Source organism: Heterocephalus glaber, unplaced genomic scaffold, assembly GCF_053883595.1.
Source record: "Heterocephalus glaber isolate CG9 unplaced genomic scaffold, H.glaber_assembly_v1.0 deba00001004, whole genome shotgun sequence".
NCBI classification, from domain to species: Eukaryota; Metazoa; Chordata; class Mammalia; order Rodentia; family Bathyergidae; genus Heterocephalus; species Heterocephalus glaber.
In genome coordinates, this window is record NW_028258179.1 from 5377913 (window position 1) to 5401037 (window position 23125).

Here is a 23125-nt window from a genome sequence, read left to right on the forward strand (position 1 = left end):
ACTTGAATTCTGTAGATTTTTGTTGAGCATTTACAATGTGCCAGTACAATGCCAGCAGCTAAGGGTGCACAACTGAATAACATAGTGCGTACAATGGTTAAAGGCATGGGATCTTTGTCAGCTTTGATCATCATCATCATCATCATCCCTTAGATTTGGTCCCTGCTGTCTGGAAGTTTATGGTTTAGGGCTAAAATAATAATCACGGCACTCTGAAAAAAACAGTTTGGCAGTTTCTGATAAACAAGCAGCTTTATAACCACAAATCCTTTCCTACAAGTTTAGCCAAATGAAATAAAAACCTAGGTTTGAAGCTGGTCTCGGCAGTGCATACCTGTCATCCCAGCAACTCAGGAAGCTGAGCTGAGAGGGTCAAAAGTTCAAAGCTGGTGCCTGGGATTTTGCTCAGTGGTTTTGCCGCCTGCCTCGAAATTTTGAGGTCCCGAGTTTGATCCCTGGTGCCAAAAAAAAAAAAAAAAAATGTTCGAAGCCAACCTGGGCAATTTAATGAGACTGTATCTCAAAACAAAAAATAAAAAAGGTCGGGGATATAGCTCAGTGGTAGAGTCCTTGCCTAGCATGTGTGAGGCCCTGGGTTCAATTGCTAGCACTGTGAACAGGGCAAAAACAAAAACAAAAACTAAACCTATGTTCACATACATGCCTGAATGTGAGATTAGAAAGAAATTAATGCCCCTCACTTGAGGAATGTGAAAATGAATAATATCATGTGCACATGTGTGCTTGTACACACACAATGAAATACTAGTAAGCAACAAAAAAGTACAAAACACACAATATGGATGTAGCATGCATTGTGCTAAGTGAAAGGAGTGAGTCTCAACAGTCTGGAGCCTTTATTGTTCTATTTATGTGACATCATAAGGTAAAACTAGGACAGACTCCTGGCGGTGGTTGCAAGGGCTGGGGAGGGGGAGTACAGGCTGACTTCCAAGGGTCACTGGGGGAACCTCTGTGGGTGTTCTGTACCTTGATTTTGGTGCTGGTTACCTGTAGAGATTTGTCAAAAGTTGCAGAACTGCTGGGCGTGGTGGTGCATGCCTGTGATCTCAGCGCTCCAGAGGCTGAGAAAGGAGAATTGCTGAGAATTCCAGGCTAGCCTGGACTACATAGTGAGTTCAAAGCTAGTCTGAACTATACAGTGAGACCCTGTCTCAAATAAATAAATAAATAAATAAATAAATAAATAAATAAATAAATAAATGGAAACCATGTGATATTTAAAAAAAAAGTTGCAGAACCATACACTAAAAATGCTAAATTTTACTATGCATAAATGATGCCTTCATTAAAAAAGTCAACACAATGTACAGGTGACATCACCTTAGTGAGGCGTCAATGGCAGGCTGATTAGGGACAGGGACTTGGCAATCAGCCCCTATCAGGCCTTGTAGGAGGCCAGCCTATGAGTATGCTCCTGACTGGAGGATGAACGAGGATGAAAGATGAAGACACAGAGTTAATTTGGAATGAGGGGTCAGAGGGCTCTCTGCCTCTAATGGACAGGAGCCCTGAGCTTCTGGTCCACCTTGCTTTTATTCACTTAGTCACGGGAGCAAGCAATCAGGGTAATAGATTCATCTGCTTCCTGTTAACTATGGCAGGTGTTTACTCTTCTCAAGGACTTGCAACGTGCTCGAATGCCTACATGTTGGCAAAGAAGGCACAGCCTGTTGTTTTTCTCCTCCGTACTCACAGAGAAGATCAATTAGGCCTCAGTCCTCATTATCTGGTCTCTTACAAGCCCACCCAGCTTGAAGGTCTTGGTTAAGATTTAGAGAAGGTGAGGCTGGGTGGCTTCCTAGACTGTCACATGGGTTATGAAAGGGAATGCAAATAAAGCACTTAATGAGGTGGTTGGCACATAACAAGTATTTTTTTTCCTTAAAAATTACAGTAGAAGAGATTAACTTTGGTCTTATGGAAGGGATTAAAGAAACTGATCAGGCAGGCGGGAGGAGAGGGGGAAATGCTTGGAATGGCATCATAACAAGAGGGAATAAGTGCAAAGGCTAAAAGGGAACAGCATGTCTGGGGGCCCTGAACAAGGAAGAAGAGCAAGGTGGGTCTGGCATGGATGACAGGGTAGAGTTCAGCAGAATGGGGTTGTGAAGCTCCAGTTCTAACAAGCTTGCAGGTGATGCTGATTCTCCTGGGCCACTTTGAGCAAGAAGGGCATAAAGGTCAAGGGAGCCAAGTAATTCAGAAAGCAGTAAGTGGTGAATCATGTTAAAGAGGGAAACGCAAAAAAAAAAAAAGAGGGAAACGCTAGAGCAAGATGAGAATTGAAAATCTCTAGTTATCATCTTGTAGGCTGCAGCATCCTTAAGGCAAACCATAGGCAGACAGGTAAGTTCAGGCCACATTGGAGCAGCTCATGAGCCCATGGAGAGGTGGAAATCGAGAAAGTGAGCATAAACAACTCTGGTTTGGTTTGGCTGTGAAAGGGAACAGAGAGGCAGGGAGGTAGAGGGGGAATTGGAGTTTTTGATATTTGATTAAAAAAAAGTTGATGAGGAGGATCCTGTAGAAAGACATTGATGGGCAAGAGAACGAGATGACCTGAAAATGGGTTACTAGATTTAGCCAATAAAAATTCTAGACACCACGTTAAGTCTGACTTTCAGAAAAACAAAAAACAATTTCTCAGTGTAAGCAGGTCCCAAACATTGCTGGGTGTCCTGTAGCTCTCTGGCAACTCTAAAACGGAGGTACTTTATGTAAAGGGTTGTAGGCCCGGATGTAGAAGGAGGGATGTGGAGCTATAAAGTCCTCCCAGCTGTCACATTCCAACACTCCAGAATGAATTCTCAGTTGTATCAGAAGGGAAACTACTTTGAATTTCAGCTTTGTAGCTTTTTTTAGCTTTATGGTGACAAACTAGCAGGAAAGGTTGGTTGAAAAGCTACGGAAATGTCCTAGCTTGGAATGTCAGGTCTTTGGTGTCTTGGAGATTTTTGAATTGCAAACGGGCCGTGGATTGGGTGTGCAGGACAGTGAGTCACAGGGTCCCTAGCCCGGGTCCAGCTCTGGACACCAACCCTACCCAAGGGCAAGCCAAAACCTAAGGCCAAGACTTTCAGTAAGCGCCTGCGTGCTGCGCTGCCCCGCCCTCTTCCAGGCTTCCATCCGGGTCTCGGACAGGGGCGTGTCCGCGTAGACGGGCGGGGAGGCAGCGGAAAGGAAGGAGGTCGTGGGAGTTGGAGAGGGGGCTGGAGGAGCGAGGCGTGGTCGGGGCGTGGCCAAGCGTGCGTTGTCACGTGACGAGCGTGACGACGTGTCGGCCATCTTGTGTTGTTGAGGCTGAGGACTGACTTGGGTTCTGAGAGACTCCCTGTCCCGGACCGCAGGTAACCAGCGACTCCGTCTCGCTCCTCTGCCCGGGCCCGCTCCGCGCCCCGACCCTGCCCCTGCACCCTAGGCAACCTGGGCCTCTCTCCTGTACTCGTGTTCCTCCGCTACAGCCCGACCTGGCCCGGCCGCATGGGCTCCGACAGGCCGTTCTGGCAGCGGCCGCGGCCGGCTGGGGGCGTCAGGCGAGCGACAGGTCAGGTGCGGGGCTGGAGCGAGCCTCCTCCAGGGCGCCGCGCACGGCGGGCCAGGTGTGTCTCTGCCGTCGGGAGCCCTCTCCGCTGGGGCCCATGACGGCACCCGGGGAGCCGAGGAAGGGAGGAGGGCGGTGGGGCGCGCGGTGTCAGGCCAGGGGCTCGCCTTTCGCTCCGGGCTGGCCGCCCGGCCTCGGGGTGCCCGGGAACAGCTGCTGCGCCTGGACAGCTGCTCCCGCCGGCCCCCTTCCCACAGCTGCCCCGGAGAGGTGCGCTCTGCCTTCCCCCGGAGCATCCGGATGGGGGAGGCTGCGTCCAGGGCGAGAGGACGGGATCTGGCCCAGGCCCGAGGCCAGGTAGAACCATGATCGGCGCCTGGGGCTGACTGAGGCTGGGAAAGTAGAGATCGTGGCAGCTTTGGGGCCCCGAACATGCACATCAAGCTGAGACGGGCAGTAGTTTTCAGTGTAAGCAGTTTCCCACTAAGCACTCTGAACACTTCAATTTTGTGGCAGAAATATAAATCAAATGAGCAGGGCAGGAGGGGATGAAAGCATGTTGTGTGACCGTGTTTGGGAAGCTATAAGGTTGCTTTGCATTTATTCAGTAATCCCCCTCCCACCTACCCACCCTCAGTTTTTCTGAAGTCAAAGCACTTTAAACACATCTAATCTCTCTAAGAAACGTAAGTATTCCAGTATAACTCCCAAGAAAGCAAGGGACTAGAACCTCTCCCAGTGCTGTATATCTTGTATAGGCAGTTTTGGTTCCCACTGTTGTATTCAAGGCAGATTTTTTTCCTTATGTAGTATTTTTTAGAATCTAATGATTTTCCTAGATTAGAAACAAAAATTTGTAGGGCCGGGGATTTAGCTCAGTGGTTCCACCACCTGCCTCGAAAATGCAAGGTCCTGAGTTCGATCCCTGGTACCACAAAAAGAGAAAAATTTGTTGTCATCCTTTCTGTACATTAACTTTCACTTTTCTAATATTTGCAGCTCTGGCCTTAGAGTTTGTCCATTTTTGGTTAGAACATAAAGACTTTCGTTCATTGATGTTTTTATGTTTTACCAGTTAGTGCAGCAGCTTTTGGATTGCTTAAACTGGAATATGTACATTTCTTTTACATCAGATTTTGACATCAAGAGAGGACTTTAGAAAAAAATTTAAAAGTGGCCTATATCTGGAAAAATTTCTCGAGATACTTTGACATTTAACACAGGAATACACTGGTGATGGTACTGATTCACTAGAAAGGAAAGGAGTTTCACACCCTTTTTTATACTTGATACTTTAGAGTCTAGGTAGGCAGAAGGAATTGTGTTTCCCTTTATTCATCTATTTGACAAATTTTGACTAGTTACTACACTGTTGGGTGCAGGGAGAACAGATAATTTTCCTCCTTTTGGAGCTCATTTCTAGACAAATAAATACTTAGGTAAAATATACAATGCTCCTCAACTTAATGATGGCGCTACATATCCATAAACCTATTGTAAGCTGAAAAATGTAATATACCTAATCTACTGCACATCACAATTTAGCAACGCGGTTCATAGTAGAGTCTCAGTTCTCCCTCGTGGGCGCGTGACTGGGAGCTGTTCGCGCATTGCCAAAGAATAATACTACTTATTGATAGTACAGGACACATACTGCTTTGGACCATAGTAAAAAGGTCCCAAGATGAACCATTCCAAGTCCAGGACCATCTGTAAAGTGGTAACTGACATGGGGAAAATGAAATGGAGATAGAAGATACTAAGGGGTTGAGGAGGGGGTTGACTTTGAGACCCCTGAGAAGGCTTTATGAGTAAGCTGATGTTTGAGGAAAGACCTAACCAGTAAAGGAGGAGGAGTGGTCCAAGCTAGGAGATGGCAAGGGCAAAGACCCTGAAGTAAAAAACTGAGGTGGAGCCAGGTATAGTGAAACATGCCTGTAATCCCAGTTACTTGCACCTATTCAAAAGGCTGAGGCAGAGCGATAACAAGTTCAAGGCCATCCTTGGTAAGACCCTCTTTCAAAATATGATTTTAAGGGATTGTAGCTCAGTGGTAGAGTGCTTACCTAGCAAGCACAAGGCCTTGGGTCCAGTCCCTAGACTGCAAAAACAACAGAAATGGGAGCCATCAAGGGTGCTCTGAGAAAAGTTCTGAGGCTAGCCTAGGTAGAGACAGGAGTGAGAAGGTGGCTAGTAGGAAGAGTACCAACCTCTGGTATGAAGATGAGGTGGATTACTCACTATCCTGGAATCTTACCTTTTCTCTTTTTTTTTTCTTCCCTCTTCTCTTATGATGTTCAGGAAATAAAGTCAGATTTTGGAGATTTGGGTTAGTATCCTCCATCCCATTTGGAGAAATTCAGGATGCTTATATATTTCAGAATATTGTAATGAATTATCTTTCTCAAAAGTATGTTTTTAGGTGTTTTTTTTTTTTTTTTGGTACCGGGGATCAAACTTGGGGCCTTGCACTTGTGAGGCAGGCACCAGAACCACTGAGCTAAATCCCGGGCCCAAAAGTGTGTTTTTAAATAAGATTGACAAGCCATGGTGTTTCATGCCTGCAATCCCAGCACTCAGCACTGAGGAGACTGAGGCAGGAGGCCAGCCTATGAGTTGGAGGCCAGCCTGAACTACATAGCGAAAAAACAAAATTGTTGTTTTGTTTTGTTTTGTTTGCTACCGGGGATCGAACTCGGGTCCTTGCGCTTGCGAGGCAGGCGGCAGAACCACTGAGCTAAATCCCCGGCCGAAAAAACAAAATTGATATTAGACTGCCCGGAAGTATTTTTCAAAAAGGAATGGCTAAGAAGGGGCTCTTTGGAAATTTTAAAATAATTTGAAAATACAGGGAAATGAATTATCTTTGAAATTTAGACAAATGATTAAGGACTGTATGTGGAATCAATGCATTAACTCAGGTTATTTCCTTAACTGGTTAGTAAATAATTTTTTTGTTTTTTTGGAATTCTATGTATCTCAGACTGGCTTCGAACTTGTGGCAATCCTCCTGCCTCAGCCTTCCAGAGTACTGGGATTACAGGTGTGTGCCACCACATCTGGCTAAGAATTTCTTTAAATTATGCATTATTGGGCTGGGGATTTAGCTCGGTGGGTTCACCGCCTGCTGTGCAAGCGCAAGGACCTGAGTTCGATCCCTGGTACCAAACAAAAAAAAAAGAAAATTATATATTGTCCATGTCAGTTTTATATGCCTCAGAAGGTTAGCATTGTACATGTGTAGAACTTTTTCTGCTGAGTTTTTCTTCCACTTTTACCTTAAAGATTAGTTCTCAAGTAAATCTGATATTTAATAGACCAGGGAAAATTTTTTTAAAATTTCCATGTAGTTTATTTCATCCTCCTCTTCTTCATTATTTTGGTACTGGGGAATTGAACCCAGGACCTTTACACTGAGCTATATCCCCAGTCTCTTTTTATTTTTTTGTTTTATTTTATTTTACTTTATTTTTTTGGTACCGGGGATCGAATTTGGGTCCTTGCGCTTGGGCAGCAGGTGGCAAAACCACTAAGCTAAATCCTCAGCCCAATTTTTTTTTTTTGGTTTGGGTGGGAGACTGGATCTTGGTATGTAGTCCAGACTGGCCTTAAACTTGTGGCAATCCTGACTCAGCAGCCCAAGTTCTGGGATTACAGGAGTGTGCTACCACACCTGGCTACTGCTTTTATCCATGTTCTTAAAATGACCTTCCATAAGGGTCCTCTTTCATGTCAGTTCACTTGAGGAATTTAATATTTTTTGAAGTGTTTTTGCTAATGAATTGTCTATATAAAAATACTTTGTGGTAGTCTTGCCTCAAAACCATGCAAAGATAGGAATTAAAAGATCAGGTGGTGAATGAGGCTGCTTGGCTGAAAGGTGACATAGTGATGGTAGTAATGAGATAGTGTTTTAATTAATTGCATTTTTCCTCTTGTTCCTTTGTTGAATTTTTGAAACAACTTTTCTAAATTACAGTATTTTTGACATCATACCAGTTCATTTGTTCTCGTGACTCTGCATTTTAATACTCCGTACATCTATTCTCTTTTGCTGATCTTTGTGCTGGAAGATGACACTATTGATAGTGATTACTGTCTGGAAGGATGTCTTTGGGTGACAAGATTACTACTATTCTTTGAACTTCTCAAGTATCTTTGATTTGTGCCGTTTTCAAAAACTGACATTGTTTGCAGTTCTCTATTAGCCCCTGCTGATTAAATTTTCCGTACTTTCTTTTTTGTTCTATAGCGGGACCAGTCTCATTAGGTTGAATCTACAGCCTATGTTGGTGTTAATCCGGGTATCTTAGAGGCAAGTTAAATGTCCATTTTCCTTCAACAATTTGAATAGACCTTAAGATTTGTTGGTCATTGTAAAATTTGAGGAACCCACTTTAGTTTTTCCTTCACTAGTATTTTATGGTAATAAAGACCTAGGGTTTCCATTCATTTTTATTATTATTTTTTATTTATTTAGTTATTTTGGTACTTGGAATTGAGCTCAGGGACTCACGCTTGCTAGGCAGGTGCTGTGCTGCTGAGCTACATTCCTGGCCCTTTATTTTTTGTCAGAGCATTTACAATTTATATAGGAGGGAAGATAGTAACAAATGGGTTATGCAACATAATACATACTTAAATGCTAAATTGTAAGATACAAACTATAAACCTGTAGGACCTAGAGAGAAAAGCAAAGAGGGCAATTTGAATAATTGTTTTCATTATTTATTATTCTGATAAGCTTCATCTTTTATTTATTTATTTATTTATTTATTTATTTATTTATGGTACAGGGGATCGAACTTGGGACCTTGCGCTTGCGCGACAGGCGCTGGAACCACTGAGCTAAAATCCCTGGCCCAAGCTTCATCTTTTATAGGAATCCAAGGGTCCATTCATTTTTGAGGTTTTTTTTTTTTTTGGTACTTTTTTTTTTTGGTACCAGATCGAACTTGGGTCCTTCCGCTTGCTCAGCAAGCAGTGAAACCACTGAGCTAAATCCCCAGCTGGGTCCATTCATTTTTAATGCCCTGAGGAATTATATCTTTTTTTTTTTCTTCTTTTTTTTTGGTACTGGCAATTGAATTCAGGGCCTTGCACTTGCCAGGCAGGCGCAGCACCACTGAGCTAAAATCCCTGGCCCAGGAATCATGTTGTTTTAAAAATATAAGGGAAATTTAAATTTCATGTTTAAGCTTACCTTACCCTGATCTTTCGTTAGTGGTGCTGGGGATGGAACCCATAATTACGTAGGAATGTAAAAGATACTTTTTTTTTTTTTTTTTTTTAAGATACTATTGTTGAATTGCCCATAATTTTGTGTGATGTTGGGAGAGGAGGGGAGAGATTTGAAAAATAGAATATTTCCATAGGTAACCAAACTACTGTAACTTTTTCCCATATGGGGTTTGAACCAGCACCTTCATACTGAGCTACATTCCCTGCCCTTTTTTTGTTTTAAATTTTGAGACAAGGTCTCACTAAATCACTAAGTTGCCTAGGCTGGGTTTGAATTTGCCATCCTCATGCCCAGTGGTGGTGAGCCTATAGCAGTAGGTGGTTTGTATCATTGAAAGCACAAAAAGATTTGCCATTACTGCACCAGCCTCTGCCTCCCATATTGCTGGGAGTATAGGGTGTGCCACAACACCCAGTTTGACTTTAGTTTGATAAAAATATTTTCAAAGTATTGCATATTTTCCTACTTCGTTAAGGAATACAATTTTATGTTTTCTTGTGGACTACAGGGAGGGCTTCATTAACTTGAACTTAATCATAACGGGGGATACCCTGGAGCTTGTTCTCTTGGGTTTGGCCCATAGAATTTGTCTTATTATTTAGATCACTCCCCTTTTCCTTTTGCTCTTAAAAAAAATGTGGAGTCCAAGAGTTGTAGTTGGATGATCTTTTGGACATCACAACATAGCTACTTTCATTTCTTTTCATTTTGTTTTGTTTTTTGAGAGAGTCTCACTGTGAGTTCAGACTCACCTCAAATTAGTGTGGCCTAGGCTGGCCTTGAACTTGAGATCCACCTACCAGCCTCAAATACTGGGATTACAGGTGTGCACCACCATGCCTGGCAACACTTTCTTTTTTTTTTTTTTTTTTTTAGAATTAAATCAGAAGTGGAAGTGGCTTCCTCAAGTTGATTTCTTACTGTTAATAAAGTTGTCAGCTTTAATTTTTGATTAGTTTTTTGATAGCATTTAAAGCATCATTTGATTTTAGTTAAGAAACCAGTTGAAGCTATGGTCCTTCACTCCATTCCTTGTCACTTGAAAATTGCCATCTTGTGGCTTTTTAAGGTTCTCAACACAGCATTAAAGGTGGATATTTTGTAACTGAAAGCACACCTGGAGCTTTGATTCTTGGACATTTTGACAGAGGTCAGATATCCGGGGGTTCAGTGATTATTTGCATAGGATGCAATTTTGCTGTAATGGCTGCTGTCATGTTTCTATTAGATACTAAAGGATATCCTTAAAGGATAATACCAAAGCCCTACCCCCTACCCCACCCCAGCATTTGGGATTGAACCCAGGGCCTTGGACATGCTAGGCAAGCGCCCACCATTGAACTACATCTGAGCCCTATTTAATGTTTGAGACAGAGTTTTGCTAAATTGCCAAGGCTGGCCTTGGTTGTAGTATTGGTTCAATCTCAGGAGTAGCTGAGATTACAGCTGTGTGCCACCTTGTCCAGCTATGCTGTAGTTTTGTTTGTTTTTTGAGACATTGTCTCGCTGTAGTCCAGGCTAGCCTCAAACTTAGGGTGATCCTCCTGCCTCAGCCTCTAAAGTACTGGGATCGCTACACCTGGCTATAATGTAGTTGAATGAAAACTTATTGCTTAGAAGCCCTGTGATTTGTCAGAATCATTTAGGACTTTTGTTAAAAATATGTACTTTTCAGTCTCATGGTAGCACTACTTAGATATGCTAATATGAGGGAATCTAGTTGATGACCATACCAACCAGCCAGGGTGGCACATACTGTACCTTCAATCCCAGCACTCTGGGAGGCTGAGGCAGGAGGATTGATAATTGGGAGCCAAGCCTGGGCAGTTTAGTGGGAGACCATTTTTCAAAATAAAAAAGGACTAGGGGCCCAGGGATTTAGCTCAGTGGTTTTGCCGCCTGCTGTGCAAGCGCAAGGACCCGAGTTCGATCCCTGGTACCAAAAAAAAAATTAAAAATTAAAAAAGACTGGGGATGTATGTCTGTGAAGACCCTAAGATTCAGACTCTAGTACTGTCAATCATCCGCCTCACCCCCAAGGCAGCACATAGCAGGTGATTCAGTATTTTAACTAGGTTTGGAAGCTATCTACTATAAAATATATTCCTGATGAAAACTTGTTTTAAAAAGTTTTTAAGAGATTACTGGGTGATTTACATTAATGTCTTTATTATTTACAGTGTTAAAAGGACCTAAACAAAGTCTGCTCAAACGTCCTACTGTGAACCAGGAGAACTTTTGAACAGGTATGTTTGAAAGGAAACACAAAATTGAGGAGTTATGCAAATAGGTGATTTGTTTTGTTTTTTTGTTGTTTCAGGGCTGGGGTTGGGACCCAGAGCCTTGTGCAGTGTCCAAATTTCACTTATCTGGGAAGGAAAATTTGAATGATTGTATTTAGTTCAGTTTTCTGACATTGGTGTAGTTAGTGTTTTTTTTTTTTGGTACTGGGGATCAAACTTGGGTCCTTGCGCTTGCGCAGCAGGCGGCAAAACCACTGAGCTAAATCCTTGGCCTGGTGTAGTTAGTTTTGATGTAAGATCAGAGTCTAGAAACAAACGTAGTGAGCTGAAAGGGTAGTGGCTATTCTAGGCAGACTCCCATAGAAGCTTCTAGACATTTCCTTTTTCTAGCATTTTAGAAAACAATCCTGCAAATAGCTCTGCAGTTTTAATTTTTTTTGAAGCAAAACATTTATTGATACATTTTAGGTATACATAGCACTCATAGGGAATTCGTAACTGTACATGATATATCTTCATTCTGCATTTTTCCCCCATTTCCCCCCTTCGACCCCTTGACCCCTCTTCCCCTCCTTATTTACAGAAGCTTTGTTTCCATTTTTCACTTCTATTCTTTTTTTCTTGTCCCTTCTTTCCTTTCTCCCTCTGCCCGTCTTCATTGCCTTTATTTGAACATTTTCTTCCCATTTCCCAATATCTGTTATACATTTTAGTCCTTATTTCCGTTTATCACACCAGAGAAACAATGCAGTATTTAAACGTGTGTCTGATTTATTTCACTTAAGAGTATGGTCTTGGGCTGGGGATTTAGCTCAGTAGCACTGCGCCTGCCTTGCAAGCCTAAGGTCCTGAGTTCCATCCTCGGTAGCCAACCCCCCCCCCAAAAAAGAGTATGGTCTCAAGGTGTATCCATTTAGCTAGAAATGTCTCAAGCTTATCCTTTTTTACGGCAGAGTGCTACTCCATTGTATAAAACCCTCCACATCTTTATCCATTCACCTGTCAATGGGCACTTGGGCTGTTTCCAATATTTGGCTATTAAAAACTGTGCCGCTATAAACGTGTGCATTGCTATAGTAGGATGCTTTTAATTCTTTCAGGAAAATTACCAAGAAGAGGAATAGCTGGGTCATATGGAACCTCTAGTTTTAGTTCTTTGAGGAATTTCCACACTGATTTCCACAGTGGTTGCACCAGTCTACACTCCAACAGTGGAGAAGGCTTCCTTTTTCTCCACAGCCCCTCCAGCGTTTGTTATTGGTTGATTTCTTGATGGCAGCCATTCTTTCTAGAGTGAGATAGAATCTTAACTTTATTTTAATTTGCATTTCTCGAATGACCAGTGATGATGAACATTTTTTCATATATTTATTTGCCATTTCTATTTCATTTGAGAAGTGTCTGTTCATTTCAGATGCCCATTTTGGTCGGATCTTTAAATTTGGGGTGTCTGATATTTTTGACCCCCCCCCCTTTCCTTCCTGTTTTTCTTTTCATGGTACTGAGTATTAAACCCAAGGGCTCACATATGTTAGGCAAACGCTGCACCACTGAGTTACATCTTTAACCCTTTTTTGTTTTGAGACATCACCTCACTAAGTTGCTCAGACTGACCTTGTCCTTGTGACCTTGCCTCAGCCTCCCAAATAGCTGGGATCACAGATGTGCACCACCTTTTTTGGCTACATTTTGGGCTTTGGTGTTCTTGTCAGTGGACATTTATTCCCTTAATATGCTCTTCAGTATATATATATTTGTTAAAGTTTGTTTCTTTTGTCATTTCTCCCTTTTCTCTGAGGTAGATGTTGCTGTGGTTTTTTTTGAGGGGCCATGGTTCTGGGGAATCAGTCTCAGGGACTTGTGTATATGGGCACTTTACTGCTGACCTCTATCCCCAGCCCTGATATTTTGATCTTAGAATCTGTTTTAGTCCATTTGCTGCTGCTATAGCAGAGTATCTTTGGCCTATGGTTCTGGGCCTGGGAAGCCCAAGAGCATAGTGCTGGCATCTGGTGTAGGACCATGGGCTGCATCATTCCCTGGTGCCTGGGGGTGGGCCAGGCTGGCCTGTGTTGAGGATGTTAATCCATTCAAAACAGCAGAGTTCTCAGGATCTGATCATCTGTAATTAGGCCCCACCTCCCAACACTGTTGTAAGATAAATTAATTTTCTAGTACATGATCTTTAAGGTTGTGTACAAACTGTTGAAGCACCCCTTTGCCCTCTATTTAAAAAGTTGTTGAAGATTCCAGAGAGGTTTTGGTTTTTAGTTATATTCATCTATATCATATTGAGAAATTGGGGATTTAGCTCAGTGGCACCTCCCTGCCTGGCAAGTGCAAGGTCCTGAGTTTGATCCCTGGTACAAAAAAAAAAAAAAAAAAAGGAAAAGAAAAGAAAATAAACTCATTATGTTAAATATATTTTTAATGAAAAATACCAATTTTTCTAAAATATTTCTAAAAAAATTGGGTGATAAGAATCATTGTTTCACTTTTTTGGCAAAATTTTATTTTATTTTATTTTTTTATGGTACCAGGGATCAAACTTGGGACCTTGCGCTTGCGAGGCGGGTGGTGGAACCACTGAGCTAAATCCCCGGCCCTGGCAAATTGCTTTTATGTGTGGTTGTATAGAAAACAGCTCTGTTTGCATGTTGCTTCTGCATCAGTCTCTTCTTTTTTTTTGGTTGAAGTATGTGTCCTATTAATCTTCACAAATTATGTTGTTGGAAAGGTGAGGAGTAAGTTTTTTCAGATATAGTAGTCATCCTTTTTTGATTCTATGCTAAAATTTAACAAGTAGTAGCTGCTTTTTTTCTGTTTTGGTTCTGAATATTGAATCCAGGGCCTATGCAACATGCTGTATCCCTAACCCTTTTTACTTTTTTTTTTTGGTACCGGGGATTGAACTTGGGTCCTTGTGCTTGTGCAGCAGGCAGCGAAACCACTGAGCTAAATCCCTGGCCCTACTTTTTATTTTGATAGTGTCTTATTAAGTTGCTTAGTTATTTAGGTTGGGCTTGAATTTGTGATCCTCCTGCCTGAGTCTCCCAGTTCAGTATGAAGGCCCTAGGTTCAGTCCCCAGTACTGTCAAAAATAAAAAACAAACTCCAAAAACCTTACATAGTCAGGCATGGTGGTGCACTCTTGTAATCTCAGTACAAGGAAGGCTCAGGCAGGAGGAATGTAAATTCGAGGCCAGCCTGGGATACATAGCAAGATCCTGTCTCAAAAACAAAACTCAACAACTTAGATTACTGTTGTACAGTGTTACAGTTAGTAAATCAGATTTTTAAATTGGCATTTGAGCCAGGCTCTGCTGTGTTTTCCAGGCTGGCCTTGCACTCAAGGCGATCCTCTTGCCTATCTCCTGAATGCTGGGATTCAAGTGTATGCCACCTCGTGCAGCAATAAATCAGTATTGATGCACTGTTGCTAAACTCTGCAGGGCATCATTTGTTCACATTTCTCTAGTTTTACCTAGTGTCTTTTTCTGTTTAAGAACCACATCGAGGATACCATTTTACATTTAGTCTTGAATCTTCAGGTTTCTTTTGGCTATGCGTTTCTCTGACTTCCCTTGTTTCTTGATAACCTTGGCAAGTTTAAGGAATACTGGTCAAGTATTTTATAGAATACTTCCCTGTTTTGCCTGATGTTTTTCTCATGTTTGGGGTTGTGGACAAGTTCACAGTGGACATACAGTGCCATTTGCATCACATTGTATCAAGAGCACATAATGCTCACATGATTGTCACTGTTGTTTTGGCCTTGATGCCTTGTCAGATTTGTCCTCTGTGAAATTATTCTCTCTCTCCCCCTTGAGGAACTGAGTTTTAAGTTTTGTTTAAAAAATTGAGGGGGTTGTAATTTTATTTTTAGTATGCTTAGTTTTAAAAAAAATAACCCTTTTGAGGTTTAATTTACATACAATAAAAGCCCTTCATTTTCAGCATTTTGATGAGTTTTATACACACTTGTGTAACCTTCACCATAACCAACATAGATAACCATTTCTTCACCCCCAAAGTTTACGCCAGCATTTTTTCAGTTATTACCCTTCTTCCCTGCTAATCCATTTTCTGTAACTATAGATTAATGTTGTCTCTTCTAGAATTTCAAGTAAATAGAATCATTCAGTACGTATTTTTTTAAAGTGCAAAACTGTATTGTTTTATTTGTAGATACAAATAATCTGCAACACATCCATGAAATACTTCTGTTGATATTAATATTTTAGTATTAAATGTATACAAATGTTTTTATTAAAATCGAGGAATGTGTCTTTGTCTGGCTCAGGCAGTGTAATGTCTGATTCATCTGTGGTGTTTGTGTGTTAGTAGTTTGACTTTTAATGCCAAGGGTATTCCAAGGTATGACTGTTACAGTATTATTTACTCATTCATCTATGGGTGAATGGAATGTTTGGATTATTCTTGCTTTTGGATTGTGAGGGATAAAGCTGACTTTAGTTTAATGGGACAGATAATGGTTCAGAATTGTACTGGGTTGCAATTTGTTCTGTTTATCACAACAGTATAAATTAGGAATTTAAATTCCTTTTGGGGGCCAGGGATTTAGCTCCGTGGCATCACGCGTGCCTTGCAAGTGTAAGGTCCTCAGTTTGATCCCCAGTACCCCCCAACCCGCCCAAATAAATAAATTCCTTTTAGGATGAAGAGAAAATCGAGCAGAGCATCAATTTTTAAATTTTTTAAATTTTTTTACCAGTACCAGGATTGAACTCAGGACCTTGTGCTTGCCAGGCAGGTGCAGTGCTGCTAAGCTATATCCCTGGCCCACATCAATAAAATTTTTTTTTTTTTTTTTTTTGCTTAAATTCTATTATTGGTACATTTTAGGTATACAATACCTAATTTACATTTATCATTGGGTGCTTGTACCTGTACATGATGTATCTTGGTTCTTATTTTTTTCCCATTACCTGTGTGCCCTTCCCCCCCCCACCCTTCCCTGTTTACATAAACTTTGTTTCCATTTTTTTCTGTTCCACATCAATAATTTTTAAAAAAGATACCCCATAAGAACAATAGTTTCACCTGTAATATGTGGGTCTGGTATATGTAGACAATTTCCTTGAACTTCTGTTGACTTTTTTGAGAAAAAAACCTGTTATTTCCTTAGGCTAAATGTTTAGAAATAAAGTGAGTAATTTTAGTAATCAAGTGAATAAGCCTGATTTTGCTTCATGAACTTTTGTTAAAAATCAATATTTTTACAGGTCATATTTTATTTTTTGGCTTTTTGTTTTTCTTTGAGGCAGGATCTCACTATGTATGTAGCCCATGGTGGCCTGGAACTTGTGACAATCCTCCTGGCTCCGCTTCCCAAGTGGTAGGGATTACAGCATGCACCACCATGCTTGGATACAGAGCATATTTTAAAAGTTACTCAGAAGTATTTGCATGCTTAGTAAGACAATTTATTATTGTGAGCTATAATGAAAAAGTTTTTGAGAGTACATAACAATTTTCTCTTATTTTTGTATTTTAAAATACTTTATTTTTGTTTTTCTGAGACAGTGTCTCATTGTTTCATTTAGGCTGGCCTTAAATTGTAATCTTTTGCCGTAGCCCTCTTGAGTGCTGGGATTATAGGCATGTACCGCCACATCTGGTCAAAATTCCTTTTAAACCAAGTTAATGTTGAAAAGAATTTTAACTTTCTGTGATGTTCTTGTTGAAGTTGTAGAAGTACTTCATTCAGGCCAGAGATATCCTTTTTTAATTTTTTTATTTTTTGGTACCGGGGCTTGAACTCAGGACCTTGTGCTTGCGAGGCAGGTGGCAGAACCACTGAGCTAAATCCCCGGCCCCTAGAAATATTCTTTTTGTGGAGATTAAAGTAATTTAAGAATATTTTGAGTTGTGGAAATGGAGAGTAAGTCATTACTTTCACTAATATTTCTTTATCTTGTATTCTCTGTCTTTTTTTGGTATATGTAAAATTACATTGATGTTCAAATGTTACTGTACTTGCATTTTGTTGAGTAAATATTTAACTTTTTCTACTCTTTTACTATTATAAATGATGTGGGATTCTCCTTCACGTTTGGACTTTTCATTTTCATCATTTTACTTGACTCTTTTCTGAAGTTGGCGGAAAAATGTATTCTGGGTTTACTTTTTTAGCCTAGTGACTGAACATTGCTTCATTTGAATGTACGCCTGTGTACAAGCTAAAAGAGCTGACAGAATATCAAGGTAGTGGTGTCAATTTTTTTGTAGCAAAAATTAAGTAGGGAATGAATTTAGAATCTGCTATTGGAAAACTTAAATTTAAAATAGTTTCATTTTGCCTGTAATCCCAGCACTCAAGGCTGAGGAAAGAGGTTTGTCATGAGTTTGACTCTAACCTGGGCTACATAGCAAGACCCTGTCTCAAAAAACAAAACAAAACAAAGTTTCATTTCATGCCCACTGAAATATTTTTAACTGTACTAATTTTTTTCTAGCTAAATCATTTATGGTATAATTGAACCTTTTTATTTATTTTTGTTTTAGGTACTGGGGATCAAACTTTGGTCCTTGTGCTTGTGAGGCAGGTGGCGGAACCACTGAGCTAAATCCCTGGCCCTATTTTTTGTTTTTTGAGACAGGGCCGCCTTTTGCAGTTCAGGGTGGCCCTGAACTCACTGTGTAGCCCAGGCTGGCCTCGAACTCGCAGAGATCCTCCTGCCTCAGCCTCCCGAATGCTAGGATTACAGGCATGTGCCACCATGCCTAGCAGTTTAACCTTTTAAAAAAAAGAGATAAAAAGCCACATGCACCACCATGTCCTGCTGCCAGATGGTTTTTATAAGAAAGATTCAGGAGTTTTTCAAGAGTGTGTACCTTGGTCTGTTATTGGGTAGCTAATCTGCCCACTTTCGCTTCTGGGTTCACTCTTAGGAAACCTTTTTAAAGCTGCACTATCAAATTGGGTGTTTGATTCTCCGTCTTTGGACCTGGCCATGCTTGTCAAGATGGCATTTCATGTGGAAATCTGCAGTTTCTTCCTGTTACAGGTTTTTTTGTGGGGGGGTTTTAAGACAGGGTCTTACTATGGAGTTTAGTTTGGCCCTAAACTCATTATGTATCCCAGGCTAGCCTCAAGCTTGTGGTGATCCTCCTGCCTCATCCTCCCAAATTGCTGATACTACAGGTGTGCACCACCACGCCAGGCTTGGTTCATGGTACAGTGATTGCCTAAGCCCAGAAGTCATTGGCTCCTGTGCTCTATCCCACTGTGTACTTAAGAATGAGGGGGAAGAGTTGAAGAGTCTTATCTTTACTTTGTTGTAAACCCAACAATAAGAGCCAGGTTGATTCTTTTCTTTTTCTTTTTCCTCCTTTGAAAATATACTATGTCACACACATGCACAAAGTGATAGATGAGGGCCGGGGATTTAGCTCAGTGGTTTCACTGCCTGATGCGCAAGCGCAAGGACCCGAGTTCGATCCCAGGTACCAAAAAAAAACAACAAACAACAAAGTGATAGATGAGTTGCCAATTATGAGCTGAATAGTTATAAATGAAAAAGTCAGGAAAACTATAGAAAAATATATAAAGAAAATAAAAATAATGAGAATAATCAAATAAAATAATAGTGAGGGCTAAATTTAGCTCGTCTTTTAAAAGTTGACAAAAGGACCGGATTATCTGACATTTAAATTCAAGTACACGGATGCACTTTATTAAAGACAGATTTCCTGGTATCAATTGCATAAGGAATATACTGCTTGAATTCACTTAGAAGGAATTTTGGGGAAACAAAAGGAATCTTGAATAATGGGCATGGTCCAACATAGAGATGATGAGGAAATATTTTCTCCCTCCCTTCTCCTTCCCATTGATTGAAACCAGTACTGCAGTGAGCTACATTCTCAGCACTTTATTTTTGCGGTATTAGGGATTGAACCCTGGGCCTTCTCACTGAACTACAGTACCACCTCCCTTTATTTTCAGACAGTGTCTGGCTAAGTTGCTTGGGCTGGGCTTGAACTTGAAATCCTCCTGCCTTGGTCTCCCACAGTGCTGGGGTTATAAGTGTGCATTACCAAGTCTGCCTCTCAGTTTTTTTTTTTTGTACCGGGGATCGAACTTGGGTCCTTGCACTTGGCGCAGCAGGTGACGAAACCACTGAGCCAAATCCCCGGCCCCTCTCTCAGTTCTTTTTAAGCCTGTCTACCTTTGTTTGAAGTCCTTATCTCTAAAATTGGAATAGCCACGGGGGAGAGAAGGCCAGAGGAGATGAGAACCTTGCCAGCTGCTCTGTTTTAATAGTTTTCAGCACGAGAAAGGCATGGCAACAGGGCAGTCTCAGAACTGTGCCCAGGTTTGCTTCATGTCCTTTTCTTAGTCCTTCCTCAGAGGTTAAGTGCTCTTACTTTTCAGAGGTGCTAGGACAGGTTCTCTCAGGATGGTTGGGGCCTGCTAATGCCACACTGCTCTGTGTTCCTGTCTTTCTCTGTCGTTGTCTAGACTGAAAGTCTGTCTGAATGTGCACCCGTTGTTGTCGTCTCATCCTCACTTTCTTCTCCTGACCCCACCTCTCCTTCCTGACTTCATTCTTTTTGAAGACTTTTGTACTGATTTTGTTTTGAATCTGTCCATTGTGTTAGCTGTTGATGTTTTCTGGCTGCCTTCAGGTGATGGAAGTCCATCTTGCCCTGGTAATTTTCCCATCCTTTTCACTTTTGCCCTCTGAGGTTACCAGTATATTCTCCTAAACTGGTATGTGTGGCAGGGGACTGAATCAGTATCTCATCCCTTTCCATTCATAGACCTATTCTCCTTTCCTGGGGGACTGCTCCACCTGGTCTTCGCCTGTTGTCTCTGTGTAGTTAGTGATATCCTTTCATATAGACACTTACTGGTTGGTTGGTTGGTTTGTTGGCCTTGAACTCATAGTGATCCTCCTGCCACGCCCAGCTCACTTCTTGGTTTAGGGGATAGATTATTTACATTTATTCTAACTATTCTGTGTCTCTGCAAAACCTTTTTCCTCTGAAGTCCATGCTGTCTGACTCATTAGACACAGGGCCTTTGATTCACTGTCTTCTCTGTGGTCCTCTGCCATTATCTTGAGGCGGCTCCAGAGTCCACATAGATGACCCATCAAATCCCCCAGGCTCCCTACTCCTTGACTTTTATCTCCATCTCTATTTCAGGGTTTCAGTTTTATTCCTGTTACACCTCCTTTTTGAATTACCAAAATCTCAGATTTAGCAACACTTCTCTGATTTCACTTCTTTCCCTATAGTGCCTAATTCACACTTTTCCAGTATCCTCCACTTTTCTTCCATTTACTGTGCTGATGAAACTAACCCTGGTTTAAAAACTTATTAGGAAATAAAACTTACTAGAAAACTATTGTGAAACCAAAAGGAAAACTTTCTTTCAATTCCATCTTTCAGAAGTAATTATTAATATTTGGGGACATAAATTTATATACACAAACATCATCTCCGTATCGTAGAACTTGCCTTTTTTTGAGACAGGGTCTCATTATGTAGATCAGAGTGACCTTGAACTCACTATGTGGCCTCAAGTCCTGGGGTGATCCTCCTGCCTCAGCCTCCCAAGTGCTGGGATTACAGGCATGTGCCACCATTCCTGACTAGTTTTTTAAAAAATATTTTTGTAGGGGCCGAGGGTGTACCTCAGTGGGACTGCACCTGCTTTGCAAGTGCAAGTCGTGAGTTCGATCCCTGGTAGCAAAAAAATTTTTTTTTGTTTTTTGTTTTTGGAATTTCTCTCTCTCTTTTTTTTTTTTTTTTTTTAGAATTTCTCTTAAATGCTTAATTGTTGGTTTTTTTGTCAGGTACTTTATTTTTCTTACTGACACAAATGCTATTTGATTTATGACGGGGTTATATCCTCATAAATCTACCTTTAGTTCAAAATATTGTAAATTCAAAATGCATTTAACACACCTGCTGAACATCACAGTTCGGTGACACACTACAGTGTAGAGTGTTGTTTCTCTTGTAGTTGCATGGCTCCCTGGGTGATGTGGCTTGCTGCAGCTGCTCAGCATTGCTAGAGAGATTGGTATAGCTAGTCTAGGAAAAGGGCAAAACTTGAAATTTGGAGTATGATTTCTACTGAATACATATCACTTGGATACTGTGGTAAAATTGAAAAATTGTAAATTACACCAGTAAGTTGTGGACCTCTTTTTTTTTGGTGCCGGGGATTGAACTTGGGTCCTTGTACTTGCGCAGCAGGCGGCGAAACCACTGAGCTAAATCCCTGGCCCCTCTTTTTTTTTTTTTTTGTGAGCTAGTTTCACTGTGTAGTCCAGGGTGACCTTGAACTTGTGTAGACCAGGCTGGCCTGGAGCTCACAGTGATCCTCTTGCCTCAGCCTCCTGAGTGCTGGAATTACAGGCATGGACTGCCTTGTCTGGTGTGGACTGTTACTAGGTTATGGCTTCTGTGATACTTGATGTATTTCTTTTGTTTTCTTCTCTTTTTCTCTCCCTTTCCCTCTCTCCCTCCCCCCTTTCTCTTTCTCTTCCTTTCCCACTCCACGTGGGTACCAAATTGCCCAGTCTGGCCCCACATTTGGGAGACTCCTGAGTGCTGGGCTTTCAGGTGTGCAGTTTCATCCAGGGTTCTGATGTTAAAGATGCCCCTTCTGTTTAGCTCTTAGTAATTTATTTTCCTCCGAGCCCCCTCATGACCCTTCTGAAGAATTAATGTCCCAGATACTTCCTGCCCAGACTTTTTCAGAGCCTCTCATTGCCCTTGGGTTTATAGCTGCTGCTTTAGCCCAGTCTTTGCTTCAGCTTTAAGCTTACTGAGTAAATTGATAACCTTTCAAAAGAACCCAGTTCTGTCTCTTTTAGCATCTTCATCACCTCTCTTTCTCCCCCTGGCCCTTAAAGATTTTCTGTCATTCTTCGTAGCTCAGTATTTGGTGTTTTCATTTTGTGGGTTTAATCTTTGGCACATATCCTCATCTATAAAAACGGGGCCAAAAGATCTCTGAACTATCAGAGAATACATGTAAAGTAGGAAGTATGTTAGTAAGCACATAGATAGCATTCAGTAAATACTAGCAGATTTTATAACTCAGTAGTTCCGCGGTGTTACTCCCCTCATTAAAGGAGGCCTTCCTAGCATTCCCAGAGCTTATTTTTAGTGTATAACATTGTAATTATGAATACCTTTTTTTCCCAGTTCTACTTAGTAGGCATTTGATAAATGTTTTTTGACTTGAATACTAATACCATTTTGCAGTTAACTCCTTGTTTTATCTTCTCTGAAATTTTCAGTTTATTTATTTATTTATTTATTTGGTACCGGGGATCGAACTTGGGTCCTTAGGTTGTGAGGCAGGTGGTGGAACCACTGAGCTAAATCCCCGGCCCTGAAATTTTCAGTTTAAAGGAACAGGGGCTGTTGGATATTCTGTCACACTCAAGGAAGATGAATAGCAACACCTCTTATTTTTGAAAACTGGGCTGTTCACATTTGTTTTTGAACTCTTACTGCTTCAGCAAATTTTGAGAGACCGAAGTGGTTGCGATAAAACAGTCTTCCTTTTTTTTTGTGGTGCTGGGGATTCAACCCAGAGTCACATACATCTAGGCAAGTGCTCTACCAGTGAACTATATTCCCAGCCCTCCCCTCTCCCTTTTTAAAGCCCTAGCTAGTATATTCATGCAATCCATGTGAACTTCATTTAGCATAGATTTTATGATTTTATTTATTGATTTTTGGTTTTTTGAGACAGAGTCTTGCTGTGTAACTCAGGTTGGAACTCACTAGGTAGCCCAGCCTGGCCTGGAATTTGAGGCGATTCCCCTGGGTTAGCCTCCCACGTACTGGGATTACAGGGTGTACTACCACACCTGGCTTAGCATAGACTTTAATTCTTGCTATGTGTAGGGACTACTATTCTGAGTCAAGGACAAGTATAGTCTGATCTTTGTTCTTTAAAAACTTAAAACCCAGCTAAAATATATTTAAGTGAAAAATTAAAATAACAATATGAGGCTGGAGGTATAGCTCAGAGGCCCTGGGTTAAATTTCTAGTACCACAAGTACAAAAAAATATAA

The 23125-nt window shown here is 41.2% G+C and overlaps 1 protein-coding gene across 17 annotated transcripts in view; it reads left to right on the top strand.

The window, feature by feature from the left end:
• The first annotated feature begins 3230 nt into the window (after nucleotides 1-3230).
• The window catches only part of Gigyf2 (GRB10 interacting GYF protein 2), a 147188-nt gene continuing 127293 nt past the window's right edge, over nucleotides 3231-23125 (top strand). For 10 of the 17 annotated variants that reach the window (XM_087209411.1, XM_087209415.1, XM_087209416.1 and 7 more), the window contains exons 1-2: nucleotides 3231-3371; nucleotides 10988-11053. The gene's annotated coding sequence lies outside the window, so the exon portion shown is untranslated. Of the gene's footprint in view, nucleotides 3624-6589; nucleotides 6609-7817; nucleotides 7881-10987; nucleotides 11054-23125 lie in introns of those variants that run through there. The other 7 variants (XM_087209412.1, XM_021247094.2, XM_087209418.1 and 4 more) reach the window with 5 other exon arrangements.